Source organism: Triturus cristatus, chromosome 2_2 (genome assembly GCF_964204655.1).
Source record: "Triturus cristatus chromosome 2_2, aTriCri1.1, whole genome shotgun sequence".
Taxonomy (NCBI): Eukaryota; Metazoa; Chordata; class Amphibia; order Caudata; family Salamandridae; genus Triturus; species Triturus cristatus.
Genome location: NC_140582.1, coordinates 663,128,004 through 663,155,102, shown reverse-complemented (window position 1 = coordinate 663,155,102; position 27,099 = coordinate 663,128,004). Strand labels below are relative to the sequence as shown.

The 27,099-nt window shown below is 44.4% G+C and overlaps 1 long non-coding RNA gene across 1 annotated transcript in view; it reads right to left on the bottom strand.

Annotated features, from left to right (window-relative positions):
- Window positions 1-27,099, bottom strand: part of LOC146862626 (uncharacterized) — a 145,782-nt gene that overhangs the window by 84,248 nt on the left and 34,435 nt on the right. Inside the window, exon 2 of the long non-coding RNA XR_014978491.1 lies at window positions 21,902-21,935. This is a non-coding gene — a long non-coding RNA (uncharacterized LOC146862626). The remainder of the gene's footprint in view (window positions 1-21,901; window positions 21,936-27,099) is intronic.

Sequence of the window (27,099 nt, the reverse complement as noted above, 5' to 3'; positions counted from 1 at the left end):
GGAAAAACGCGTTTTGGGACCCCCTTTTATCTCAGCCCCCGCTTGACGAATCCCCCCGAGACTTTCAGGGTCGGAGCGGAGCATAGCGCCTCACCTATTTTGAAAAATTCACGAGGATTCGTCGACCGGCGCCAAAGTTATTCAAAATAGAATGTTGAGGATTTCCTATGGAAACGTGGTCCTAACTATAACTACCTACTGGCGACCGCCAGTAGGTAATATATATATATATATATATATATATATATTACCTACTGGCGGTCGCCAGTAGGTAGTTATAGTTAGGACCACGTATATATATATATATTACCTACTGGCGGTCGCCAGTAGGTAGTTATAGTTAGGACCCTGTTTCCATAGGAAATCCGCAACATTCTATTTGGAATAACTTTGGCGCCGGTCGACGAATCCTCGCGAAATTTTCAAAATAGGTGGGGCGCTACGCTCCGCTCCTACCCTGAAAGTCTCGGGGGGATTCGTCAAGCAGGGGCCGAGAAAAAAGGGGGGTCCCAAAACGCGTTTTCCCCATGCATTTTTCCATAGGACCTTTAGACACAGCTACAGCCCGAACGGCTGAACAGAATTACTTGAAATTTGGCAGAGAGGTAGCCATAAGGTCAAGGAAGTGCCTTTTGCAGGTCTGGTGTAAATCTGTTCAGTATTTCCTGAGAAAATAGCATTTAAAAGCATATATATATGTGGGCGGAGCCTAACCACACATCTCATCCTGAGATCTGATTGGCTGTCAGCACTTCATCCAAGAAGTGTTGGCAGCCATCTTGGGACCAATATACATGATAGCACCTCATTAAAAAGCATTGCAGTTAATAGAAGGTTTTAAGACTTTAGTTACATTATAAATCATTTGTTGATGGTACCATACTCATTTTAGGAATTGTGGTATGTTCTAAGGTGATTTCACCATGTGAAAAAGCCTTCTGCTGGGATATCATGATTGAGAGAAAAATATTTTCTCATGCTTTTACCACAGAGGTTTGGAAGGTGATCTATAGGCTAAACTGAGAGCTTATTTTCTGTAAATTCACATTATCTTTCTCAGTCATGTGAGAATGAAGTCTGACATTCTCAGTAAAACATGTACATCCAACAAGGGCAGAGACTGTCAGTTGATTCCTTTGTGTTCTACTGCAGCTTCCCAGAGTGTTCCAAAGAACTACTAGAGCGCTTACAGTCCTACTTATGATAAACGTATGGCACACCTGAAGCCATCTTGCTTGGATTAAAGTGGTAACTCTTAAAACATTTAATTTAAAAAGGAACAAAATGAGGGGGTTCATTTTTCCATAAAAAGTATGATTAGTGCTGCAGAAAGAAAAATTAGGGCACATTTTGAGTGACTTCTCAAATCCTCTTCTATTTCATTAAAAAATTCTGACATGCAGACTGAAACATGCACTTTCAATACCAGCAGCAGTTTTCCCTGGTGAGCAGTAGCTTTACTACAGTGATCTAATGAGCAAAAAGAGTGCTAACATTCTGAATTTATGGCAAATGTGTGACACATCTGAATGCCTTCTTGATGGAATCAAAGTAAAAAACTGAAAGTATTTCCTACTGAGGAAACTGCAGTAAATTAGGAAATTAGGAAACTTCATAACAAATAAGTCTCCCAAGATGGCCACCAGAGACAAAAGAGCCCAAATGTAGCCCAAATATCACCCAGATGTAGCCCAAGTATAGCCCAATGACAGAATGTCCCAGAATGTTCTTAAAAACAACTAGAGCGCTTACTGTCTTCATTATGACAAAAGTATGGCACACCTGAAGCCATCTTGATTGGAATAAACTGGTAACACTTAAAACATTTAATTTAAAAAGGAACACAATGAGGAGGTTCATTTTGCCATAGAAATTATGATTAATGCTGAAGAAAGAAAATGAGGGCACATTTTGAGTGACTTCTCAAATCCTCTTCTATTTCATTAAAAAATTCTGACATGCAGACTGAAACATGCACTTTTAATACCAGGAGCAGACTTCCATGGTGCAGTAGTTTTACTACAGTGATCTAATGAGCAACTAGAGTGCTAACATTCAGAATTTATGGCAAATGTGTGACATATCTGAATACCTTCATGAAGGAATCAAAGTAAAAAACTGAAAGCATTTCCTACTGAGGAGACTGCAGTACATGAGGAAATTAGGAAACTTCATAACAAATAAATCTCCCAAGATGGCCACCGGAGACAAAAGAGCCCAAATGTAGCCCAAAATCACCCAGATGTAGCCCAAATATAGCCCAATGACAGAAGTGTGCAAAACACTTATTATTTTGTGTTTTTGCAGTGTTAAATAGTGCAGACTTGTCAGGTATTGGAGTGCTTTACATGAGCATTGGTTACATCACACAAGAACAAATTCATTTTGGTTGTAGACATGGGGAGACTAAGTGATTTGACCAGAATCACAGAATGTCGAGCTGAAGCAGAAACTTCAACCTGGTTCCCCAGTTGCAAAGTCTGCAGTTCTGGAAGTAACACCACATCCTCTCCCCTAAGTGCAACATTTAATCAAGTGGTCAACTGGATAAAAAAACATAAAGATAACAAATAATTTAAAAGTGCTTTGTCGCTATTTGAAAACTCAGAAAATATGTCCTTATTTTAGTCTTTTAGAGCACTAACCATAATTTTGATGCCAATAAGACCCTCTCATATATGTAATTTCTAAAGGAAATGCTCTAGGTATTACAGTTTTGATTACATCAAGATGATGTCAGGCGTTCCACACTTTTGTAATAAATATAGAATGTTAGCAATCTAGTTGTTCATTAGGATACTGTTGAGAGGCAGAGGCCAGGGGCACGGACTCTGAAAATTGAAGGCAGGTAGGAGGGTGCAAAGGCAACAATTTAACCACACTGAGCAGGCAGGAAGGGCCGTGGAAGCACAACAGACTATGGAGGGCAGTGGAAAGGGGGGCAGGGGCAACAAACCAACAATACAGGACTTGCAAGAGAGGCTGTTGGAGGGAAGATCTATTACGGGTCAAGGAAGCTAGGGGCGGTCCTCAGATCCCCGGGAGCCACCACAGAACTGAGCAGGAGAGTGAGTCAGGGACAAAAGGGGCACCTTAATTTGAGCCGGGGTGCCTAGGAACGCTTGCTCCAAAAATGAAGAAAACAGACATATGAGACATGGAATTGGAGGCAGAATACAATGGCAGTTTAATGAGAAGATGCAACTTCAAAGAAACCGCAGAATAGAGACATAAAGTACAAAATACAGAATCCAGATAATCATACAGCTGTCATAATATTCTCTGTATCTCAATTAATGTACTGACAGAGAGAGAGAGAAAACACATCTATAAATGCATCATGAGAAACAAGTTACACCAAGGAAAATGTTACCTAGGAACACTCACGTTTACTCTTAGAGCAAGCATTCCTGCAATTACAATACAAAATCTTTTAAATGCAAAAGTAAAGAGAACAATGGTTAAACATAACATGACATTTCATATAGGTAAAATAGAATAAGATACTTCAAGCAAAGCAGAGCAAGACATTTTAAGCAAAGGAAGACAAGAGCTCCCAGCTCTTGGGGAAAACCTGCACTGCCTGTTAACCTACATACAGACGGCGAGGTAGTCCGTCGATATCTGTGGGTGCTCCCTTTTTATATCATTTTGTGGGCTCCTTTGCACGCTACATCTACCTACGTATGCTACCCAAAAGCTTCGTCTGCAGATTTTACCAGACATTTCGTCATTTACCCACTTAATGCTGACAATGGACTGGGTGAAAAGGTCAGTCTCTCAGGCCAATCGCTTATCGTAAGTTCCATAGAGCAAGCAGAAAATAATGGGTATTGTACGGGAATTCAATATATTCATGTATAAAATCTCCTCAGTTCTCCTAACTTGACGCTCTGCGGTTGCCACTTCCTTAAAAGCGGGAAACCTGCCCAGGAAGCAAGTACCAGTCCAGGATGCAGCCTACTGTATGTCGACAGCTTCAGGGGGATGTTGAACTTTGATACCGAGCACGGAGCACTCGGGTAGGGTGGGGGCTACTAGTTTGGATCAGAAGGCCTCGCAGACCTGCCTTCAGACTGCTATACACTAAAATTGCAGAGCTATGGTCAATTTAACAAAGAGGCCTACATATTGAACAGAAGGGCCTACACAGGGGTTTTATGCTGGCTGAGTGGTAAGGATGTCTCAGGATAATTATATAGCAACACAGGACCCGCTGGTCAATTTAATACGGCCTACAAATGCAGCTGGCAGGGCAAGGACAAGGGTCTCATACTTCAGGTGTGGACAGAACGGGCCAGGGGCCCCCTGTGATACAAAATCTACCCTCCTTCAAGGCTGTGGCAATGTAATAGACCATTGTGGGCAGAAGGAAGAGGCAATGGTAGTACAACCATACATGCCAACAGACCCGATTCAGCCAGGAAACGTCCAATGTTTTTAAGCTCAAATGGGCTTTATTTGATCTGTCTCCTGTCTACAATATCCTCTTTTTCAATGTAACTCAAAGGGGAAAATCAATACCCCAGTTTTTTTTCAAAATCTCCCTCTTATCAAGTTCAAAATGTTCGCAAGTATGGTACATTGGATCATGGAAGGAAATGGGATAGGGACATGGACTTGGATAACAGAGGACAGGAGCGACATGGAGAGGTGCACCAAACTGACCCTGCAGGGCAGGCATCAGGGTTTGCAGCAGCACAATACACCACACAGGGCATGCAGGACGGGAGTGCAGCACAACAATCCATAGAAAACAAGAGGGAGGGGACAGGACCATGCACATGGACAACAGAGAACAGAGGGGCAAGAGGCAATGGTAGCTAGCTGACCATAATGGACAGACAGGAGAGAAAGCTGCAGCATAACAGACCATAAAGGGCAGGAGGGACGGATCAGGGGCATTACAATGGAACAGACAAGCCAGGAGGGAGGGAGTAGGGCTGGGGGCAAGGGGGCAGGGCAGGAGCAGCAAGATAGCCATGGAGGTCAGGCAGGATAGGCACTAGAAGCAAGACACACCATGAAGAGCAACAGTGAGACTGTGATGGCATACACACAGACCATGGAGGGAAGGTGGGAGGGGGTCAGGGGCAGCTAACTGACCACACAGGGAAGGTGGGAGGGGCCATGGCAGCACAGAAGACCATGCATGGCAAGTGGGAGGGTTAGTGGCAGCACAATGGCTATGATGGGCAAGAAGGAGGGTGGAGGGGCATGCACAAAAGACGATGGAGGATAGAAGGGAGGGTCAGGACCTGTGCACAGACAAGAAAGTTCAGGGGAAGGGACCTCACAACAGACCACACGGGGCAGGCAGGAGGAGCAGTTGCAGCACAACAGACCAGGGAGGGCAGAAGGGTGTGGCAGTACAATGGACCATGTAGGACAGGAGGAAGAGGATAGGGGCATGGCATGTGGACAGGCAGGGTGGAGGTGGCAGGGACAGGTTACAGTCATCTGACAATGCTAGGCAGGTGGGAGGGGAGTGGCAGCTCAACAGAACACTCAGAGTAGATAGGAGTGGCAGGTCCATGGGACATGGTGGGCTAAAAGGATGGAGCAGGGGCATGCACAAAGACATCGGAGGGCAGGGGGAAGGAGAATAGGGGCAGGTAGCTAAGCACAGAGTTTAAGCAGGAGGTCAATGATGGGGCATAGAATTGGGCAATGGAGGGCAGGAGGAGTGGACTGGTACATCATACTAAATTGAGGGCAGTGGCAGCACATCAGACCATGCATGGCAGGAGGGAGGAGGCTAGTCCATGGATTCACACAACAGAGGATAGGGAGGAAGGGGATGGGGCAGCAAGCTAACTGACACTGTTCAGAGAAGGCGGGTATTAGGAACTTTATTGTTTTTAAAACATTGTGTCTGTGCGAACTACTTAAAATATGAACAAGTATGCAGCATAATCTCACTTTTATTCAGGAAGAAGAGGACGTTTGTGACTGTGACTCCGGGCTCACTTGGCAGAAACACCCCCTGACCCTCCACCCCCTATCGCAAAATGTAATGCCCGTGAAAAGGGTAGGTGAACACAGTGTTATATAGAACATAGTCCTGAGAGCACGATTGAAAATGAAAACTAGATATAGTGTATGGTATAAACTATGCACCAAAAAGTGTGATATAAGATGAACCGGGCGTGAAATATAATATGCAATACATTGTGCGCAATGACAGATTCATTGGAGAGCGCGAGATAGCACAGGCACTAGCGCGTGCTATGCGATATGCGCCTTGGAGTGTAATATGCACAGGGCAGTGTTGTGTAACCTAACTAGTCTCTAAAGTTGTAATATAAAATATGTGCTGGGGAGTGTAACGTTGCATATGCACTGTGACAAAGATATGGATCCCAGATTGTAATATGTATGGCATAGCACTGTGCGTTATAACATAGGCATCAAGAAAGGCACGTTAGATGGGGCAATATAACCCGTGCGAAGACAAGTGTGGCATGACATATTCACGGGGTGGTGTTACAGTGCACATGGGCTAGAGAGTGTCATAGCATATGCACTAGCTAGTGGAATACAACACAGAGGTGTGTGGCACTCGGCAGGCAATGGTGGGTGTAACACAGCATTGGGCTCTGTCAGGAGCACGCTGTGACTCTCAAGTGATATTCGTCCCCTTTCCAGAGAGTAAAATAAAAAGTATTACACATCCGGCAGTGGATGTGTGTTTTATTAACCGTGAGGGGGGTTTCCTGCATAGTTTTGGTCGAATTTTTGTCGAATCCCCTTTGAATGGCTTGGTGTGCATGTGTATTAAATGTGCCCGTCAATAGCTACCCATGTTTGTATAAATAAACGACAAGGGTGTCTACCAGGATTAGGCATGGTAGGGCATCAGACATGTCAGAGCTTCACTAGTGGTGTAAATACATTCCACGTGGATTCATTGCATGCATAGTCGCCTTTTAATGAATATCACGCAAATCGTCATGGTGATAGGTACGTACGGTTTGTCCAGCATGTCCTAGGTGTGTCTATAAATATATATTTTTTAAAAATAATAAATAACAGTGGCCGGCCCTGGGGATTGGGGTCAAAAAAATATAATTAGGAGACTGGCCCTGGGGGATGGGGTCATCAGGGCCAATAAATTAGAATAAGAAGGGGAACCAAACAGCCCCCCTTCTTAAAAAACTAAAATAAATAAAAGACTGGCATCGTGCCGGAGGCCATGCCCCCTCCGTGCAGCACTCTGCAAACGCGCCCCCAACAGGCATCTCCAGTATGCGCCAGGGAGCTGCGCTGCAGCCAGGTGTTCTGAGGCCAAGCCCCTTTTTACACCTCTCTGCAACGCAGCTCTGTGGCGCTTACTGGAGGTACCTAGTGGTCTAGTTTGACCCTAGGGACCCTTAGGATTCAGGGGGACTTAATCTCTCAACTTAGAACAGCCACAGGGCGCGTTTACACAGTGGTGAAGGGAGGGGACGGGGCCTGAGGTGACGTGTGCAAACACGCACTATGGCATGTTTTAAATTGGGGATATAATTTCCCTTCAATACTGAGGGCCCCTGGGGGCTAACTAGCCCACCAAGTGCTTCCAGTAAGCGCCACTGAGCTGCATTGCAGAGAGGTGGTCCAGGCCGTGCCACTTCTTACACCTCTCTGCAACGCAGCTCTGTGGCACTTACTGGAGGTACCTAGTGGGCTAGTTGGACCCTAGGGACCCTCAGGATTCAAATGAACTTAATCTCCCAACTAAAAATGGACACAGGGCGTGTTTACACAGTGGTGAAGGGAGGGGACGGGGCCTGAGTTAACGTGTGCAAAAACGCCCTGTAGCCTGTTTTAAGAGGTAGTTTTAATCCCCATGCCCTATTATACACTAGGGGCTTACAGAGGAGGTCATGCTAATCACAGGGGGACCCCAACGCATAATGTTCCCTAGTGTATGTAGGTGTTTTCACTGTATTCTAAGTGTCTTTTAACATAGCACTGGCTCTAGGACTGGTTAGTCAGACTCAGTTACCACCAGTATCCGTCTGAAAAAGTTGAGGGTACAGGATGATTTTGCAACAAGGCTTCTTTCTGCTCTTCTTTTTGTTCTTTCTGCACGTTATCCTTCTTCCTGCACTTATCTTCGTATTTGAGGACTTCTGTTGCTTCTTTCTGCACTTCTTTTGTTTCTTTCTGTGCATTTTTTCTTCTTTCTTCACATGTCCTATCTCTGTAGGCATAGTTAGAAATTAGCATTTAAAAAACCTTTGAAATTCACAGAAAAAACCATAGGTTTCAGGCACGTTATAGTTAGGAATTAGCATTTAAAAAACCTCAGAAATTCACTGAAAAAACCATAGGTTTCAGGGGTGTTATAGTTAGCTGGACTTTTCACTTGTACAAAACCATTGAAATTCCCCCGTTATAGTTAGTTCAGCTAACTATAACTCGCGCGCCCGCAATGCACTGCTGATGACGTCACATATTACATCACTCATGACATGGTCAGTGACATCACTCATGACATCACTGATGACATCTCAAATGACATCACTGATGACATCACTGATGACATCATCCTTGTGATAGAGTGGCAGACCTCCTCTCACCCTAATATAACCTTTGATACACACATTCAAAAATAGAGACTAAAATTTTCAAAACAATGGACATACCAATACCAGTTACAACAACCTCTTCAGTAATTCTAAGATCCACATACACATCCACTCATTCACCAACAGTCCTATACAGTCACTCATACATGTACTCACTCATCATATGTACTCATACACCTATACATCCTGTTACACAATGCCACTCATCCATAGAGTTACTCACACACATAGTCACTCATGCTAATAAAGAATCAAACATACATTTACTTGCATATACAGTTATACACACACCACCATACTTACTTCTACGGAAACTTACACATACTTAGTCTTTTAAACAATCACTTATAGAAACACATACTTATTCATACAGGAACTCTTTCAATCTCTCACTCTCACATATACTCACATATATACACCAATAGTCACATATACTAGTTTAAAACATATGTAGTTACTCATAAAGACACTATTGAGACAGTCATTCACTCACTAACACACCCATACACACACTCATCCACCCATACAGTCCTGCACACATGCTGTGTTCAACACATACAAACAGTGAGTCACTCATTCATGCACCTATGCACTACGTAATACCCCCCACCGAACCATGCAGACACTCAGACTGATATTCAAAAAACCAACTAATAACCTATATAGACACCCATGTAGCTACTCACCAACCCATGCAGCCACTTATACACAAAGTGAGAGATTGATACAGATATTTACATATTTAAACATTACTCACTAAGCCATGTATTCACTATGATACACTTAATCAGTCAGTTACACAATCAATTTTTCAAAAACAAATCATCCATTTAGACACTTATATCCCCATTTATTCTTCCATCGACCTTGAGATATACATATATAAAACATATTTAATTTTCAGAAAAACACACATTCACTGGATGATGTCATCAGTGATGTCATCAGTGATGTCATTTGAGATGTCATCAGTGATGTCATGAGTGATGTCACTGGCCATGTCATGAGTGATGTAATATGTGACGTCATCAGCAGTGCATTGCGGGCACGCGAGTTATAGTTAGCTGAACTAACTATAACGGGGGAATTTCAATGGTTTTGTACAAGCGAAAAGTCCAGCTAACTATAACACCCCTGAAACCTATGGTTTTTTCAGTGAATATATATATATATATATATATATATATATATATATATATATATATATATATATATATATATCCAGAAGAAAGCTACTCTAAGCAATGAGGCGCCTCACACTCCGAGCTTTTAAATCCCATTTATTGGAGATATCACAAGGTTGAAGCAGCGTGCATCCCACAAATTTCTCTTAAGCCTGTATTCTCCATACGCGTTTAGGGAACAACCTCCCTTGTTGACTGGCACAGGCATCATTGAGGAGCGGCAACAGAGTTCTCAGCGCAACTGTGCATATTTAAATGTTCCGCCCAGTGGGCGTCAGTAGCAGATGTTTGATGCTCTTGATTCCATGACCACCGCACCCCTTCCTAGATCCTCACTCACTGCGCTCGTAGGCTATACTGCGCCCATCCCTACCGCACACAGAAAGTTTGTTTCCTTCAGCCTGGTTCTGGTGAAACGCCGCGTGGCCTGCAGGTGGGGCCGTGGCCGTGTGCCTAAATATAAGGAATGGCTGGGCGATATGATCCTTTGGCAAGAACAAATTAGCACGTATGCTGATTTACTACCTCGCTCTTCACGACCCCGGGATATATGGGGCCCGCTGAAGTCATATCTGCTCGCACATCCTCTTGCTGCTGATTCCTAAACCTGCATGCCTGACACATTATCCAGGGATACTTTTGCTATTCTTATGATGTCTGGGGTGGGCAACATGATTCTGTATTGTTACATATACCATCATACACTGGGCGATATAGCCTGTTTTCCTTAGTGTCATCAAATGCCTGATATATATGCCATGCAGATCTGTTGTTGTCTTTGCACTTCATATGTTGTACTTCTTCATGTGTACTATTCCTTGCACGATAATAGTGTGATTTGCTGTACCTGATGATGGCATCACTTGTACTCTGCTGATGGTTGTTTAATAAAGAAATAACAAAATAGTTAGAAACTAGCATTTGAAAAACCTTTGAAATTCACTGAAAAAACCAAAGGTTTTAGGCACGTTATAGTTAGAAATTAGCATTTAAAAAACCTTAGAAATTCACTGAAAAAACCATAGGTTACCGATTCCTTATTACCAATTCCTTTCCTACATTGGGGATTGCTATATACCGGTCGGTAAGGCAGAAATCTACAGATTCTTGGTATTACTGACCGGTATTTGGGCCACCTACATCGGACCCTTAGTGTTTAAAAAGGGGATCAGGTTAGGCATGAGTGGCTTAAAAAGTTATGTGTATCTGGACTTTTGGTGTATGATCTGATTGACCAATTTAAAAGGGTCTGGACAAGTCTATTAGCTGGCCACCACATGAACAATATTGTGTGGCATCCAATGGAGGATGCAGGAACATAATCACTGTATCATGAAATGGAATTTTAAAAAATCAACAGGTTAAAGTGAATACTCCCAGGTGCATGCGGGGGTAGCGTCCTAAAGAGACACCCACCAAGATTGGCTGGCAACAGCATGGGCAACAAGTTAAGCCAGCTGTTACAGGAATTGGGGACATGTTGCCGATTGTAAAGCATTGTTGTGAATGCCAGGTTTATAATATCACAAAAATGAGCACATATAAAGGGTGATACTTTAAATCATTTTTTTCTGGTGATGAAATACTTCTTCTAGAAATTCAGGTGAGTTCTCAGGCCATTTTATCCTGTGGAAAATGCTGACACTCAGATGGGATTTGATAAATCATGTTTTAGAGAAAACTGTCTTCTCTCCTGATTTTCTCATAGATGCTATGGAATGTGATTCAGAAACTACACCGAGAACACATTTTCTATGAGTTCACACTGTTTCCTCAGCCATATGAGAATCACAACTGATATTTAAGAAAAGCATGTACTTCCAACAGCAGCAGCAGCAACCTGTCAGTTCTACTGCAGCTTCTCATAGTGGTCTAAGGAACAACTAGAATACTAATATTTTGAATTATTGACAAAAGTTTGACACACTTGAATGCCATCTTGATGGAATCAAAGCTGAAAAACGTAATGAATTACCTTTAGAAATTAACAAAATGTGGGGGTTAATTTGTCATAGGAATTAAGGTTAGTGCTTTAGAAAGCTAAATTCAGGACATTATTTCTAAGAGTTCTCATATATCTTTCCCATACATGCTATTAAAAAATGAAATGCAGACTGAAACATGTACCTTGAACACTAGCAGCAGTCTGTCTGTTAACCCCCACATGATTAACCGCAGTTTCACCACAGGGTTCTAATCAGCAGCGAGAGACATAACATTCTTAATTTATGACAAAACTGTGGCATGCCTAAACGCTATCCTGATGGAATCAAAGCAGTAAAAGTGACAGCATTTCCTACATGGGAGACAGCAGTAAAGTAACAAAATGAGGGGATTCTTTCTGTCATAGAAATTATAATTAGTGCTTTAGAAAGCTAAAATGAGGACATATTTCCTATGGGATGTCACATACCTTCTTCATTCATGTCAGGTAAAGATTCTGAAAGCAGAGAGGAGAGAAACATGCACTTTCAACACCAGCAACTGTCTGTCATTTAACTCCCTGGTGCTAAACTGTGTCTTCACCACTACTAATGAACAACTAGAGTGCTAGCATTTTGAATTTATGGCATAAGTGGGGCACACCTGAATACCTGCTAATCAATACTGTAATACCAGAATGGGTTTTCTACAGAAGATACTAAGGTAAATGATCAAAATGAGGGGTTTGTTTTTGTCATAGTAATTATGATTAGTGCTCTAGAAAGCTAACATAAGGAGACATGTTTTAGGAGTTCTCAAATATCTTTCTCAAACATTTCAGGAAAACATTCTGACATGCAAAGTGAAACATGCACTTCGAACTCCAGTAGTAGTCTGTCACTTAACCCACTAGTAATTAACCACAGCATCAACACAGAGTTCTAATGAACAACTAGAGGGCTAACATTTTGTATTCAAGATATAACTGAGGTATATCTGAACACTGATTTACAGGAATTACCCACTTAACTAAATTAGATCACCTGCACTTTTTTTAGGAGCTTGCATTTATGATTGCACTTATTGTGCAGTGGGCAGAGAGTTGTGTATTTTGCATTACTATCTGATGCTGAGCAACTTTCCACATTCCATATTGCAAAAGACATATACATTTTTATTTCAAATATGGTACCACTGCCTAGGCAAAGGGGCAGTGTTGGCAGTAGTGTCCAATCCATAACCACACCCTAAAATTGGTAAAGCCAATAGCTGACCAACTATTCGTCATTTCCCTCCAGCTATAAATTCATATTGAGAACACCAATTTAATCTGCTCCTACCATTCAAATGCTTGCCCACATAATGTTACATAGGCAGCTACTCTGCAGTGTTTGGTGAAGTCCTAAGAGGTACCCTGGAGGGAACAACTTTGTGTGCCGCCAGATCTCTTAGCAGGTCTTGATACAGTGGATGATGGGGCACTTTTATTATTATCTTGTATGGGTAAGAATGGGAGAGCCTTGGTTTGTATTATATTTCAGGAGACACTCACAAATACAACCAGAGGGGTACCTTCAGGATGTTCCCCGTCAGGATACTGTGGAGGGCCCGAGGACAACCCATTATGTGTGTTTTTCCTAAAAATGTTGTGGCTGACCTTGGTGTGTCCTTCCATAAATATGATCATGAATACCAGCTCTTTTTGGGGGTACCATCAAAAGCCCCTATGAACTGCCTGTAGAACTGTCTTCTACTGACCATTTGTACATGTTTTCCTGGTAAAAATAGCTTTCAGCTTTAATTATGGCTTTCATGTATTGTAAACAATGGTGTTGCCTTTTGTGGTTGAATGGGCCAGGTTGCAATTTCATTTAAACGTAACAATGTAAGCACATATTGTCATAAAAATGAAGACAGGCCACTTTCAGTTATCACTTTCTTTGCATGTAAAACCCTTCCTCCATGCACCTGCATTTAGGACTGTGGTACAATAACTGCTGTCGATCCATATTAATGGATGCAGCACACTGTTGACTGGGCTGCATAAATGTGTTTTCCTCCGATTTAGAGCCAATCTGCACTCAGTCACATGGCTCATCACCCGCTCCACAAAATAGGAGGCCACCCCATTGACTGCTTAAGTAGGTGCTGGCGTACCTTATGTATAGTGCAGTTATTGTGAAATAATCTTCTATTTACGATGTAAACTTTCAGATCTTGGGAGGGATGCATAGTCTCTTACTCATTTTAATCATCGTCTTTGTAAATTACCTTTACCATATTTTTTTACTGAACCCATTTTTCTTGGCTTTAGGACTCTGCACACTTTAATCTTACTCACCAGCATGTAAAGTGCTTGTGCTCTCTCTTTCAAACATGACAAAATTGGTCCAGGAGGAAATGGTCGGCTGGCTGGCGTTGCTGGAGTAGAAAGTGGTTAAGGAGACAGGTGTCCGGTCGTTAAAGTTATCATAGAGGCCCTTGATGATCAGATGGAAGTAGGACTTGAGCTTGTTGCAGAGCTCCGCGGGAAGGGGGGATGTCCATGGTTTCACTGGGGGGCTTGGTGAATTCCTGGATAACGCTGAAGAGTTCCTTCGGGTCTGACTTCTGTGCGCTTCCAGTCCTCAGGAAAGATGCCGATTTCGAAGGTGGCGTTGATGGTGCGTCATAGTTTCATAGCGATGGCGGTGGGGGCTCTGAGGAAGCTGTGAGGGGGGCAGGGATCCATGGGGGTCCTGAGTGGATGCCTTTCATGGTCGATGTGGTGTCTTTGGTGGTGGCTGGGATCCAGGAGGAGATGGTGGGCCGGCTGGCGTTGCTGGGGTAGAAAGTGGTTTCAGAGACAGGTGTCTGGTCATTAAAGTTGTCATAGAGCCATCGTTCCTATGTCCCCAGAACTGTGCAGCATTGAATCGGGTTTTGTGGGTCGGACACATGCATGAGGGGATGCATGATGGTACAACGCGTACCATCACAACGCGGTATGTTACATCGCGGTTTTGACAACGCAAGTCGTTACATCGACTTGCGTTGGAGGGCGCTGGATTTAGGAATAGTGTGAATTACTATTCCAACTCCAGTCTACGTAAAGTAGGGAAGGTGTTGGAATAGTAATTCACACTATTCCTTAGTCTAGAGCGCCCTCCAGTGCAAGTCGGTGTAACGACTTTCGTTGTAAAAACCACGATGTAACCATACCGCGTTGTAATGGTTGCGTGGTAAAGGATGTTTCCCGCATGAGGGGCTGCAATGAGACAGGGAAGTTCTTTCACATCCTGTGGGTGGACCTATTGATATAGAGGTATCGGGAAGCCATTGCGCGGGTTATGTCTGAGGTGGTGGGCTCCGAGGTCCCGTTGGACGCCAGATGGTTTCTCCTGGGAGTGACAGGGGAAGTAGTGTGACCCAAATGGGCTACTATTTGGCTAACGCCGCAGGAGTGGTGGCCAAACGAATTATAGCTAGACTGTGGGGGGCCGCAGAGGTTCCGTCAATCGAAGGATGGGAAAGGGATCTTGATTGGTGTCAACGAGCTGAACATGTGGTGTATGAGAGCAGAGGATGCCCACGTAAATGGGAAAAGATCTGGGAGGCATGGATGGCTTTCCGGGTGGTTTTATTAACTGATTGAGGGGTATGGTTCGTAGGGGCGCTGGGGGGGTTTTTGGGGGTCCACTGGAAGAGTCTCGGACTATTAATGGCCTAAGGGTATGGCATTTGCTATATACTGTACTATCACTGCTCGGCTGACTCACTGCTATGTGTATTGTCTCATTAGATGGAAAGATTTAACTTGTTAATAAGAAGATGTTTATAAAAAAAAAGTTGTCGTAGAGGCCCTTGATTTTCAGATGGAAGTTGGAGCCGAGCTTGTTGCAGAGCTCCTGAGAAGCGTTGATGTCCATGGTTTCACTGGGGAGCTTGGTGAATTCCTGGATGATGCTGAAGAGTTCCTTGGAGTTGCTGGAGTTGGTGGGGATCTTGTTCTGGATGAAGGTCCTTTTGGTGGATCTGATGCATTGGTGGTTTCTCCAATGGCTTTCTTGTAGGTGGTATGATCTTCCGATGTTTTGCTGTTTGTCCAGTTTTTCTCGAGCCCTCTGCAGGTGTGTCTGGATTCTTGGAGGTCAGCGGTAAACCAGGTTGCCTTCCTGGGGAGCTGTCTGTCAGGGATACGTAGGGGTGCTAGCCCGTTTGTGTAGTTGGAGATCCATCTATGGAATTCTTTGACTACAAGGTTGGTGTCTGTCGAGGTTGTGGAGCATCGCGGTTGAGGGTGGAGTTAAGCTGCTCCTTTGTGACTCTGCTACAGTTTCTTCGTGAGGGCGGGGTGCAGGTTTGCACTTCATGGGTTTGTTGACAAGGAAGTGCACACAGTGGTGGTCTGTCCATGGGGGTTGTGTGGTGTGGCTGAAGCAGATGTTGTTCCCACCTGTGAAGATAGGGTTGAGGATGTGTCTGCCTTGTGGGTAGGTATGGTGACAAGCTGTTTCAGTCCGATGTTGGCAAGGTTGTCCAGGAGGGTGGTGGAGTTGGGGTCACTGGGTTTGTCGAGGTGGAAGTTCAGGTCTCCGATGAGTATGTAGTCCATGGAGGTGATGGTGTGGGGTGCGATGAGGACTGACTGTCTGTTGGGACAAAACAGTGAGTAAGCTAAGGTTAGGTGCTGCACCGATGGTGTCCACAGGTGAGGATTCCCCATGGGTTAGCTTAGTAGGCCCTGAGAGTATGGTAAGAGGGATCCAACTGGGTTCAGAAAGGCATAGAACCAAAATGTGCCCATGCTGTTTTGGGCCTGGTCTAGGTTCTATCGCCTCAACCAGGGAAGCCCATCAAGGGATTGGTTAGTCTACCCTGGCTTTAAGCTGGAAGGGGGTCATGTTAGACCTGGCTTTTTCAGTGAGTTTATCCCCGGACATTTTGCTCCCCTGTTTCTGACCTGTTTTTTGGGGTTTTATGACTGCGTACTTTACCACTGCTATTCAGTGAATATGCTCTCCCTGCAAATTGTTGTTATGGATTGGTATTTCTATGCTTGGCTGATTTGATTCAAATGCCTGTCAATCAAATGCTGCTAGTGGACCTGCGTTACAACAAACAAATGATGGACGGAATGCTGACAATGCAGACATTCTCCCCCAGTCAAGAGATCTGGGTTAAATCCATCGTTCTTTTGCCCACTACGCCACCCCAGTTTAGACATGGCCATATGCAACTCGGTCTTGACCCTGTGCCTCATGGGAACAGTCCAGCCCGAACTGCCAAGCCATGTCTTCCCTGGACCGAAATCAAGCATCCTAGGACCGGTTTCTGGCTATCAGCCGTCATCAGCCAGGATAGCTTTACTCCAGTGGCGTAGTGAGCACGGGTCCCACGTCTGGGAATACCCATCCCACTTAGGGCGAAAAGCGTTACAACAAACAAATGATGGACGGAATGCTGACAATGCAGACATTCTCCCCCAGTCAAGAGATCTGGGTTAAATCCATCGTTCTTTTGCCCACTACGCCACCCCAGTTTAGACATGGCCATATGCAACTCGGTCTTGACCCTGTGCCTCATGGGAACAGTCCAGCCCGAACTGCCAAGCCATGTCTTCCCTGGACCGAAATCAAGCATCCTAGGACCGGTTTCTGGCTATCAGCCGTCATCAGCCAGGATAGCTTTACTCCAGTGGCGTAGTGAGCACGGGTCCCACGTCTGGGAATACCCATCCCACTTAGGGCGAAAAGCGTTACAACAAACAAATGATGGACGGAATGCTGACAATGCAGACATTCTCCCCCAGTCAAGAGATCTGGGTTAAATCCATCGTTCTTTTGCCCACTACGCCACCCCAGTTTAGACATGGCCATATGCAACTCGGTCTTGACCCTGTGCCTCATGGGAACAGTCCAGCCCGAACTGCCAAGCCATGTCTTCCCTGGACCGAAATCAAGCATCCTAGGACCGGTTTCTGGCTATCAGCCGTCATCAGCCAGGATAGCTTTACTCCAGTGGCGTAGTGAGCACGGGTCCCACGTCTGGGAATACCCATCCCACTTAGGGCGAAAAGCGTTACAACAAACAAATGATGGACGGAATGCTGACAATGCAGACATTCTCCCCCAGTCAAGAGATCTGGGTTAAATCCATCGTTCTTTTGCCCACTACGCCACCCCAGTTTAGACATGGCCATATGCAACTCGGTCTTGACCCTGTGCCTCATGGGAACAGTCCAGCCCGAACTGCCAAGCCATGTCTTCCCTGGACCGAAATCAAGCATCCTAGGACCGGTTTCTGGCTATCAGCCGTCATCAGCCAGGATAGCTTTACTCCAGTGGCGTAGTGAGCACGGGTCCCACGTCTGGGAATACCCATCCCACTTAGGGCGAAAAGCGTTACAACAAACAAATGATGGACGGAATGCTGACAATGCAGACATTCTCCCCCAGTCAAGAGATCTGGGTTAAATCCATCGTTCTTTTGCCCACTACGCCACCCCAGTTTAGACATGGCCATATGCAACTCGGTCTTGACCCTGTGCCTCATGGGAACAGTCCAGCCCGAACTGCCAAGCCATGTCTTCCCTGGACCGAAATCAAGCATCCTAGGACCGGTTTCTGGCTATCAGCCGTCATCAGCCAGGATAGCTTTACTCCAGTGGCGTAGTGAGCACGGGTCCCACGTCTGGGAATACCCATCCCACTTAGGGCGAAAAGCGTTACAACAAACAAATGATGGACGGAATGCTGACAATGCAGACATTCTCCCCCAGTCAAGAGATCTGGGTTAAATCCATCGTTCTTTTGCCCACTACGCCACCCCAGTTTAGACATGGCCATATGCAACTCGGTCTTGACCCTGTGCCTCATGGGAACAGTCCAGCCCGAACTGCCAAGCCATGTCTTCCCTGGACTGAAATCAAGCATCCTAGGACCGGTTTCTGGCTATCAGCCGTCATCAGCCAGGATAGCTTTACTCCAGTGGCGTAGTGAGCACGGGTCCCACGTCTGGGAATACCCATCCCACTTAGGGCGAAAAGCGTTACAACAAACAAATGATGGACGGAATGCTGACAATGCAGACATTCTCCCCCAGTCAAGAGATCTGGGTTAAATCCATCGTTCTTTTGCCCACTACGCCACCCCAGTTTAGACATGGCCATATGCAACTCGGTCTTGACCCTGTGCCTCATGGGAACAGTCCAGCCCGAACTGCCAAGCCATGTCTTCCCTGGACCGAAATCAAGCATCCTAGGACCGGTTTCTGGCTATCAGCCGTCATCAGCCAGGATAGCTTTACTCCAGTGGCGTAGTGAGCACGGGTCCCACGTCTGGGAATACCCATCCCACTTAGGGCGAAAAGCGTTACAACAAACAAATGATGGACGGAATGCTGACAATGCAGACATTCTCCCCCAGTCAAGAGATCTGGGTTAAATCCATCGTTCTTTTGCCCACTACGCCACCCCAGTTTAGACATGGCCATATGCAACTCGGTCTTGACCCTGTGCCTCATGGGAACAGTCCAGCCCGAACTGCCAAGCCATGTCTTCCCTGGACCGAAATCAAGCATCCTAGGACCGGTTTCTGGCTATCAGCCGTCATCAGCCAGGATAGCTTTATTCCAGTGGCGTAGTGAGCACGGGTCCCACGTCTGGGAATACCCATCCCACTTAGGGCGAAAAGCGTTACAACAAACAAATGATGGACGGAATGCTGACAATGCAGACATTCTCCCCCAGTCAAAAGATCTGGGTTAAATCCATCGTTCTTTTGCCCACTACGCCACCCCAGTTTAGACATGGCCATATGCAACTCGGTCTTGACCCTGTGCCTCACTACGCCACTGGAGTCAAGCTATCCTGGCTGATGACGGCTGATAGCCAGAAACCGGTCCTAGGATGCTTGATTCCGGTCCAGGGAAGACATGGCTTGGCAGTTCGGGCTGGACTGTTCCCATGAGGCACAGGGTCAAGACTGATTTGCATATGGCCATGTCTGAACTGGGGTGGCGTAGTGGGCAAAAGAACGATGGATTTAACCCAGATCTCTTGACTGGGGGAGAATGTCTGCATTGTCAGCATTCCGTCCATCATTTGTTTGTTGTAACGCTAGTGGACCTGCAGCACTGATTGTGCTACCCGCATAAGCAGACTGTAAATGTAACTCTGGACAGCCATTAAAGAGCCTGTGTGTAGTCTGGTACTGCCATGTCGACTTGGCAAGTGTACCCACTTGCCAGGCGCTAACCTTCTTTCTTCTTACATATTAGTCAACCCTAGGTAGGCCCAAAGTACCCCTGGTGGTAGGGTGCAGTGTATGTGAAAGGTAGGACATGCCCTGGTGTGTGTGGCATATCCTGATAGTGAATTACTGCCAATTTAGTTTTTCACTATTGCAAGGCTACCTGTTCCCATAGGATAGAATGAGGAGTTTGTTTATACATCTCATAAACATAAATACCCTGGGAACAAGGTAGGAAAATAAAGTTTGATATGCCTGAACTCAGAATGTTAAAATGCATCTTTTAGTGAGGGTGAGTTTTACATTCTGTGTTTGAAAATACCACTTTTGGAAAGTAGGTATTTTCTTGCTTAGCCATCCAGTATGCCTCTGCCTGGATTGTGTATTGCATGTCTGGCTTTTGGATGACAGGGTCTGGGGAGCAGCAGTTGATCCAGAGAGCCTGATGAGTCAGTGCTTGGCTGAATAGACCTGGGCTGCATTTAGAGTAGGGGGAGGAGATTTCCTTTCACCTGAATGGGCCTGGTCTGCCAAGAACAATGCTGTCTCCACCTCCTCCCAGGAAGATGCGCCAGAGAAGACAGAACTGGTTTTGACCAAGCACAGGGCTTCTCTGCCACCAGAGAACAAAGGATTTTGAGATATAAATATTGGGGCCCAGACCCCAGATCTTCTGGGAAATCAAGAGGAACCTTTGCCAAGGAGAAGAGCTGGAGAGGCTGAGGAGGAATACTGCCCCTATTCAGTTTTCTGTCTGGGGTTGGCCTGCAGTGGCTACTTGCTGCCAAGGAAAAAAGAAAAGGACTTTGCTGCTTGCTTTGTTCCCTCCTTGAGTAAAAGATCTCCAAGGGCTTGAACTGAGCTTGCCCCCTGTTCTAGAGGTCTCAGGAAAAGCAAAGACCTCATCGTGTCTGTTGGCACCCTCTCTGATCCTCTCTGCGGAAGAAAACGGGTAACCTGCTCTGTCATCGAGTCTGTCGCAGGTTTCTGTGTCCTGAAAGCACCGTCAAGCGCAACGCCTCGCTTCAAAATGCAACTCTGGTCTCACCACCTCAGTCAACGAGCCACTGCTTGCACCACGTCCTGTGGGCACCGCACTTGGCAACGGTTCGCTACAAGCTGCAAGCACGTCACCGACTCCGGCAGTACCACACCAGAACATTGACCGGCTCTGTTGACGCACCCTGACCTGCCAGCACCTCTGCGAGCATCGTCTCACCCTTCAATGCAAGCCCTGGTCTCACCAGCTCCATCAACGAGCCGCTGCCTGCACCGAATTGTGAGGTCACCTGGAATTGTTACACTCTGTCGTATTCAGTATCACGGTAGCCCCAGGAGGAGCTACGTAGTCGGAGGAACAGTTTTTAATTGATTTTCCTGCAATTTTAAGGTTATTTTGCACAAGTACTATTTCTTGACAGTATTGTATGTTGTATTTTTATCGTAGTTGATCTTGTTGATTTAGATAAAGATGTATTATTTTTCTATACATGTGTGGTGTTCATTTGTAGTGTTTTCACTGTATTACTGTATGTGTTCACAAATGCTTTACACACTGCCTTTGAGATAAGCCTGTCTGCTCATGCCAAGCTACCAAGGGGGTAAGCAGGGGCTATTTTAGGAGTGTATCCCCTTTACCCTTACTAGAAGCAAGGGTCCCTATTTGGACTAAGGTACCTACCTCTGCCAGCTACAAACCCCCATTTCTAACATGTGAGGATGTGGCTGCTGCAGGTGGAGCAGCCTCTGATGCAACCTGAACAGCAAACCTTCTCCTTTGAGTTGACTGATGAGTTCCGGATGGTCCAGGGATTTGCTGGGTCTGGCTCTCCTGTGTTGACGATGCAGGCAATGTAGTGTGTTTCTTCCCAGCAACCATTGCACTGTCTGTGATTGATTCCCATCTGCCTGCAGCCCTTTCATCCCAGTACTTCTTGGCCATTGCCTTGTAACCCTTAGCCACACACCTGATTTGTTGACAACATACCTTTCGCTGGAGGAACTGATGCTGCTCCTGTTATCTGAAAAAATCAAATGATAATTGTCATGTTTCCTGACTCCAATGACATGCTGGCATAATGCATAATTGCCGTACCTATGAATAGTTAGCCGTAGCTTACATGAACATCATCAAAAACAACATGCACATAGACACATGATTTGATAAATCATGAACACATCAAAGCTGTATGCCAAATTGGATGGTCATGACAGGGAAAAATCCTTTACCCCGCATGTGTTACTCCGCATTGCCCTTGGCCTGCAGTTTTTACCCCGCAAAATGTTTTACAACACAGGGCTGTACACCGCAAACTTTTACAACGTGTTCCATATTACAACCCAATTTAGTATTCCGACTCCACTGTTGTGTTGTAATGGGAAATGCGTTCTAATAGTTTGCGGTATACAGCGCTGCATAGTAAATCATTTTGCGGGGTAAAAACTGCAGGGCAATGGCACTGTGGAGTAACGCATGCGGGGTAAAGTGTCCTATTCATCATGAAAACATGATTAGTAATGTGCTTGGACAAGGCATGCACAGAGTGCAGTGACATAAATTTGGTGATTTCTGTTTGTAATTAGGCATTGCAAATTAAGAGCAATCAAGGCCAATAGAAAGAATACAGCCAGTATGTAGTATGACAGGCCCATAGCAGACCGTGCCATTCCAACTAACCAAAGACAGTAGGCTGCACAGTGTGCAATTAATTCTGGTGACTAATCACAACAGTGTTAGTCATGTAGTACATTTGAGCAAATGGAAAAACAGTGTATGAGTGAGCCCTTGGAGGTGTCACCACAGGTATACAACCAGATTAGATCATGCACACAGGTTGTTGTCAATTTATGGGACAATGCAAAAAGTTTGAAATGCATGCAAGGAAAGAGGGTATATGTTGCATTCAGCTGTGGGTAAAAGTATTAACCATCTCTGAACATTTATGTGCCATGAACCAATGGCAGAGCTAAGATGCTGCATGTGAACCACACATTTGTCTGCACTGTTAATAGAACAGTGGCAGTGTGAACACAATTATGGTATTGATAAGGAAGACACCCTTTCCCAAAAGTGCTCTGTGTCTGGTCTGAACACATGTTACTCAATGTTACACAAGGATCACCACCATGCACCTGATCCATCATTGAACTAATCTGTATTTCATGTGTGACACATCCAGATGCCCAAATAGTAACATGTGAAATGGCAGAACCGTTGAGCATGTCACGGTAAAGAGCATGTTTATGACATTTTTCAGACACAGTATGATAAACAGTCACTACACGGAATGTAGATGACCATGTGCGAATGGTACTGTGTCAAGATGAATGGTCTTAGTATTGTACTTATGTCCAACACTCATCAAGTAAATGCGGACAGCAAGGATGCCTGTGTTGAGATTGTTCTACAGTGAACACCAGGCAACGGGCGATCTGCACTTTGCGCTATGGCATCCGCAGCCCGTGGCCATCAAATTGCGTATCTCAAGCAACAACCATCTGAGATCTTCATGCTACAGGAATCACTGTCCAAGACACATGGCCTACTCTTCGGGCTACAGTGATGACCAGCTGCGACGCTCTCCCTCTTTCTTGCAGCCTCATCCACAGTGAATTGCACTCTTCACACTGGACTTTGAGAAGGTACATTTTTCAGCAGAACTGACCTGGTCTCGGTATCTGGCCCACACTCCATCGTGGTTGGACGGAACTTGTGAATTTCCCCCTATCTAGCAGTACCAGATGACCGCAAGTGGCACTTTGAGCTTTTAGGTGCTATACCTATTTAAATATTTGATATTGCATATCTCAGATTCTACTGATTGATTTTTTTGTCATTTTTATGTCAAATAATGTATTAAAATGTAACCTATTTTGCTAAATTGGTGTGAGATTTTTCTTCTGCTGTGTTTTGACGCTATTACTCTTTTAGTGCTGGATCTATTTTAGACATTGCCTCTAAGTTAAGCCTGATTCCTTTTGTGCCAAACTACCCAAGGATTAAGCTCTGATTAATTTAGTAACTCTACTTTGTGGATCCCCTTGAGAATGATTGTCACTGTTACTGTTGCTCAAGATGCCTCCCCACCCCTTCAAACAACAATCTGATCTCTCCCAGACATAATATAATGCATGGTTTACAGAAATAAGAAGGATGCATTCACATGTCATAGTGAACATGTCTTTGTGTCATATTCACATCTACTCATAGTCTATGTGTATCTAATCTGTTCACACCTATATTAGTAGCCTGTGACTAATTGAGCATACTGTGTGAGGTATTCCGTTTTGGTGTGTATTTAACGTAAAACATTTTTCTATTTAAAAAAAAGCACTTGACTGAATGATTATTTTTGTTGCACAACTATCTCAGTCTCTAACCCACTCAAACTACCTCCATGAGAAGCATTTAACTGTTCACCGTGGCTATCCTGAGAGTCAAGTGGAAAAGGTGTGCTTGCAGTGACATTCTTTTTTTTACAGAGTTTTATATATCACAAACTTTACCCGAAGGTATCGGGTATCAGCGCGCTTTACATAGCACCAGTTGCGTTACATGAGGACACATTCATGTTTTTGTTAGGCACGGGGAGATTAAGTGATTTGCCCAGAATCACAGGATGTTCAGCGTCATTGCTGAGACTCAAACCCGGTTCCCCAGGTTGGAGGTTGACCACCCTAGCCGTTAGGCCAATTCCTCTCCCCATAGTAGGTCCTCTCCCCAGACATAGTAGGTCAGGACCTGGAACATTAGAGGCAAAATTTGTGAAACACCACAATTGATGCCCTGTAACTAAGCTTACTATAGGAACCCCAAATTAGTTATTACATTCATATATAGTTATCTATTAATTGCAATTCCTCAGACACAAAATATGTGTACCTGCTACCAATCAAAGATTATCACTTTTTAAATGTAATAAGGTAACCCAATGTTATCCTATGGGGGAGGTATGCCTTGCAATTGTAAAAAACACATTTGAGTGGTTTTCACTACCAGGACGTATAAAACTTAAAAGTACATGTCCAACTTTTTAAATACAATGCACCCTGCTTCATGAGCTGTTTAGGGCCTACTTTAGGGGTAACTCATATGTATTAAAAATGATTGTTTAGGACTTGCAAAAGGTTTATTATAACACAAACTGCAATGACAGGCCTGAGACATGCTTGAAAGGCTACTTAAGTGGATGGCACAATATGTTCTGCATTTAATAAGCATTTATTTTTTAGAGATCTCTGTCTCTGTTACAGTGCAGGGAGCTTCTCCAGGTCAGAACTTCATTAGGGTTAGTCTTGGGATGCTCTGTTCTTTGAGATTGCAACCCCGAACCATTGGTTCTCCCACTGTGGACTGTTTCCACCTCCTGTTCCTCCCTCAGGGCCTCCGTACTCTCCCATTGGGAGTTGTACTCCCAGAAAAATTAGCTTTCAGGGGACTCTGGGCTGCCGCCCCTCCCAGTTCATCTGATACTGGTGGCAATGCATTACCCAGACTGCAGTCATTTGGCATCTGGGGACCACTTACACCTGTAGAGCTCCAACCAGTGGATAGTCTCTTGGTACAGACCATGTTCCCTTGCTTGTGCCCCAGCTAGAAGCAATCAAAGTATCAGGGTTAGGTAGGCCTGCTCAGCAGAATATCCACTTCTACTCTTACCTGGAGCATGGGAACCCTTTCTCACATACTCTTCTGGAAACTGTCTGAGTCACTGTGTACTGCCCCCTCACTCTATTGGGGGGAACCTGAACCACTCTCTTTAGGTTCACTCCCAGGTACCTTCCTAGACACTCTGGTACTAACCCAGAGCTCTTTCTCCTGTCAAAGCTCTCTGGGTCAGTGAGCTTGCAGTCAACCAGGTGTTGACACAACTCTGTAAAACAGTTACTGAGCATGGTTCCCCTCAAAATTAGATGATACAGCCCTTCATAACTATTTACTTGTCTGCCACATCTAGTCGTGTGACCCAGAAACAGGCTACAGGCGCTAAATAGTCAGCACAACATAATGCCAACTTTCTAAAAGTACAAAGTCAAAATATACCTAGGCTGATAATTATTTAGTCAACTCAATTTTTCATAAAGATTCAGTAATTTAATTGTCGTAACTTAATTCTTGATTTTGATGATTTGTAATGTTTTGTAACTATTATACATACATACTATTCATATTCTTTATACATCCTTACCAAAACCTTTAAACTATTTCCAGCCCATGTGTTTGTAAAAGAAACATAGATTTCAAAACACACATAAAAACATGACAATATATAAAACTTAATACAGCCAACAAAACATAATTCTCAATGTACCAGTCTTTTAGTTGAAAATGCTGGACTTTCTTAATACTAATCCTTTTCTTTTGGGAAAAATGACATAACTCCTAATTTTAACCCCTTCGCTGCTAGGCCTTTCCCCCGCCCCCTGTCCTAATCCTTTGTTTGGCTATTTGGGGCAGTTCGCGCTTAGGCCCCTGTAACACCCGTTTTGGCATTTTACTGGGACATAGACTATTTTTGATATTTTTTGTGCTTTCAACCTCCTTCCAGTTAATGGTAAAAAATTTATGAAAGCAATGATGTATTCTGGAAAGTAGACAACATTTTGAATTCAGAAAGGGGACATTCGTGTAGATCCTTCAAGGTTTTCTTATAGAAACTAACAGTTGAAAATAGGAAAAATTGAAAACAGTTGAAAAAAACTGCCATTTTTGTCAACGTTTTCACCTGTAACTTCTTCTAAACATGACAGATTTTTAAAAGCAATATACCGTTACATCAACAAGAACCCAAGGAACTCAGAGCCAATATCTGAGCAGCGTCTTGCAATGGTTTTATATTGTGCACCGGGTATATAGCAATTCATTTGGGAAAATATAAATAGTGAAAAATCGGTATGTAATCTATGTATTTCTGAAATGGGAACAACATATAGAGTTTATAATCAGTAGCTATATGCACATCCCCAAAAGTGTGGATACCCATACTAGCATGGCCTTCCCACACGAATGAGGTACCCATTTTTCTCTGAAGACTTTGGGGAATGCATGCTAGGTGGAATTTTGTGGATCCATGTAGATGCCAGAACTTTCCATCATAGAAATGAGAAGAAAAAGTGTTTTCTTTGACAAAGTGTGAGGTTTGCAAGAGATTCCAGGTAATAAACCTTGGTGAGAGTCAGACAAGT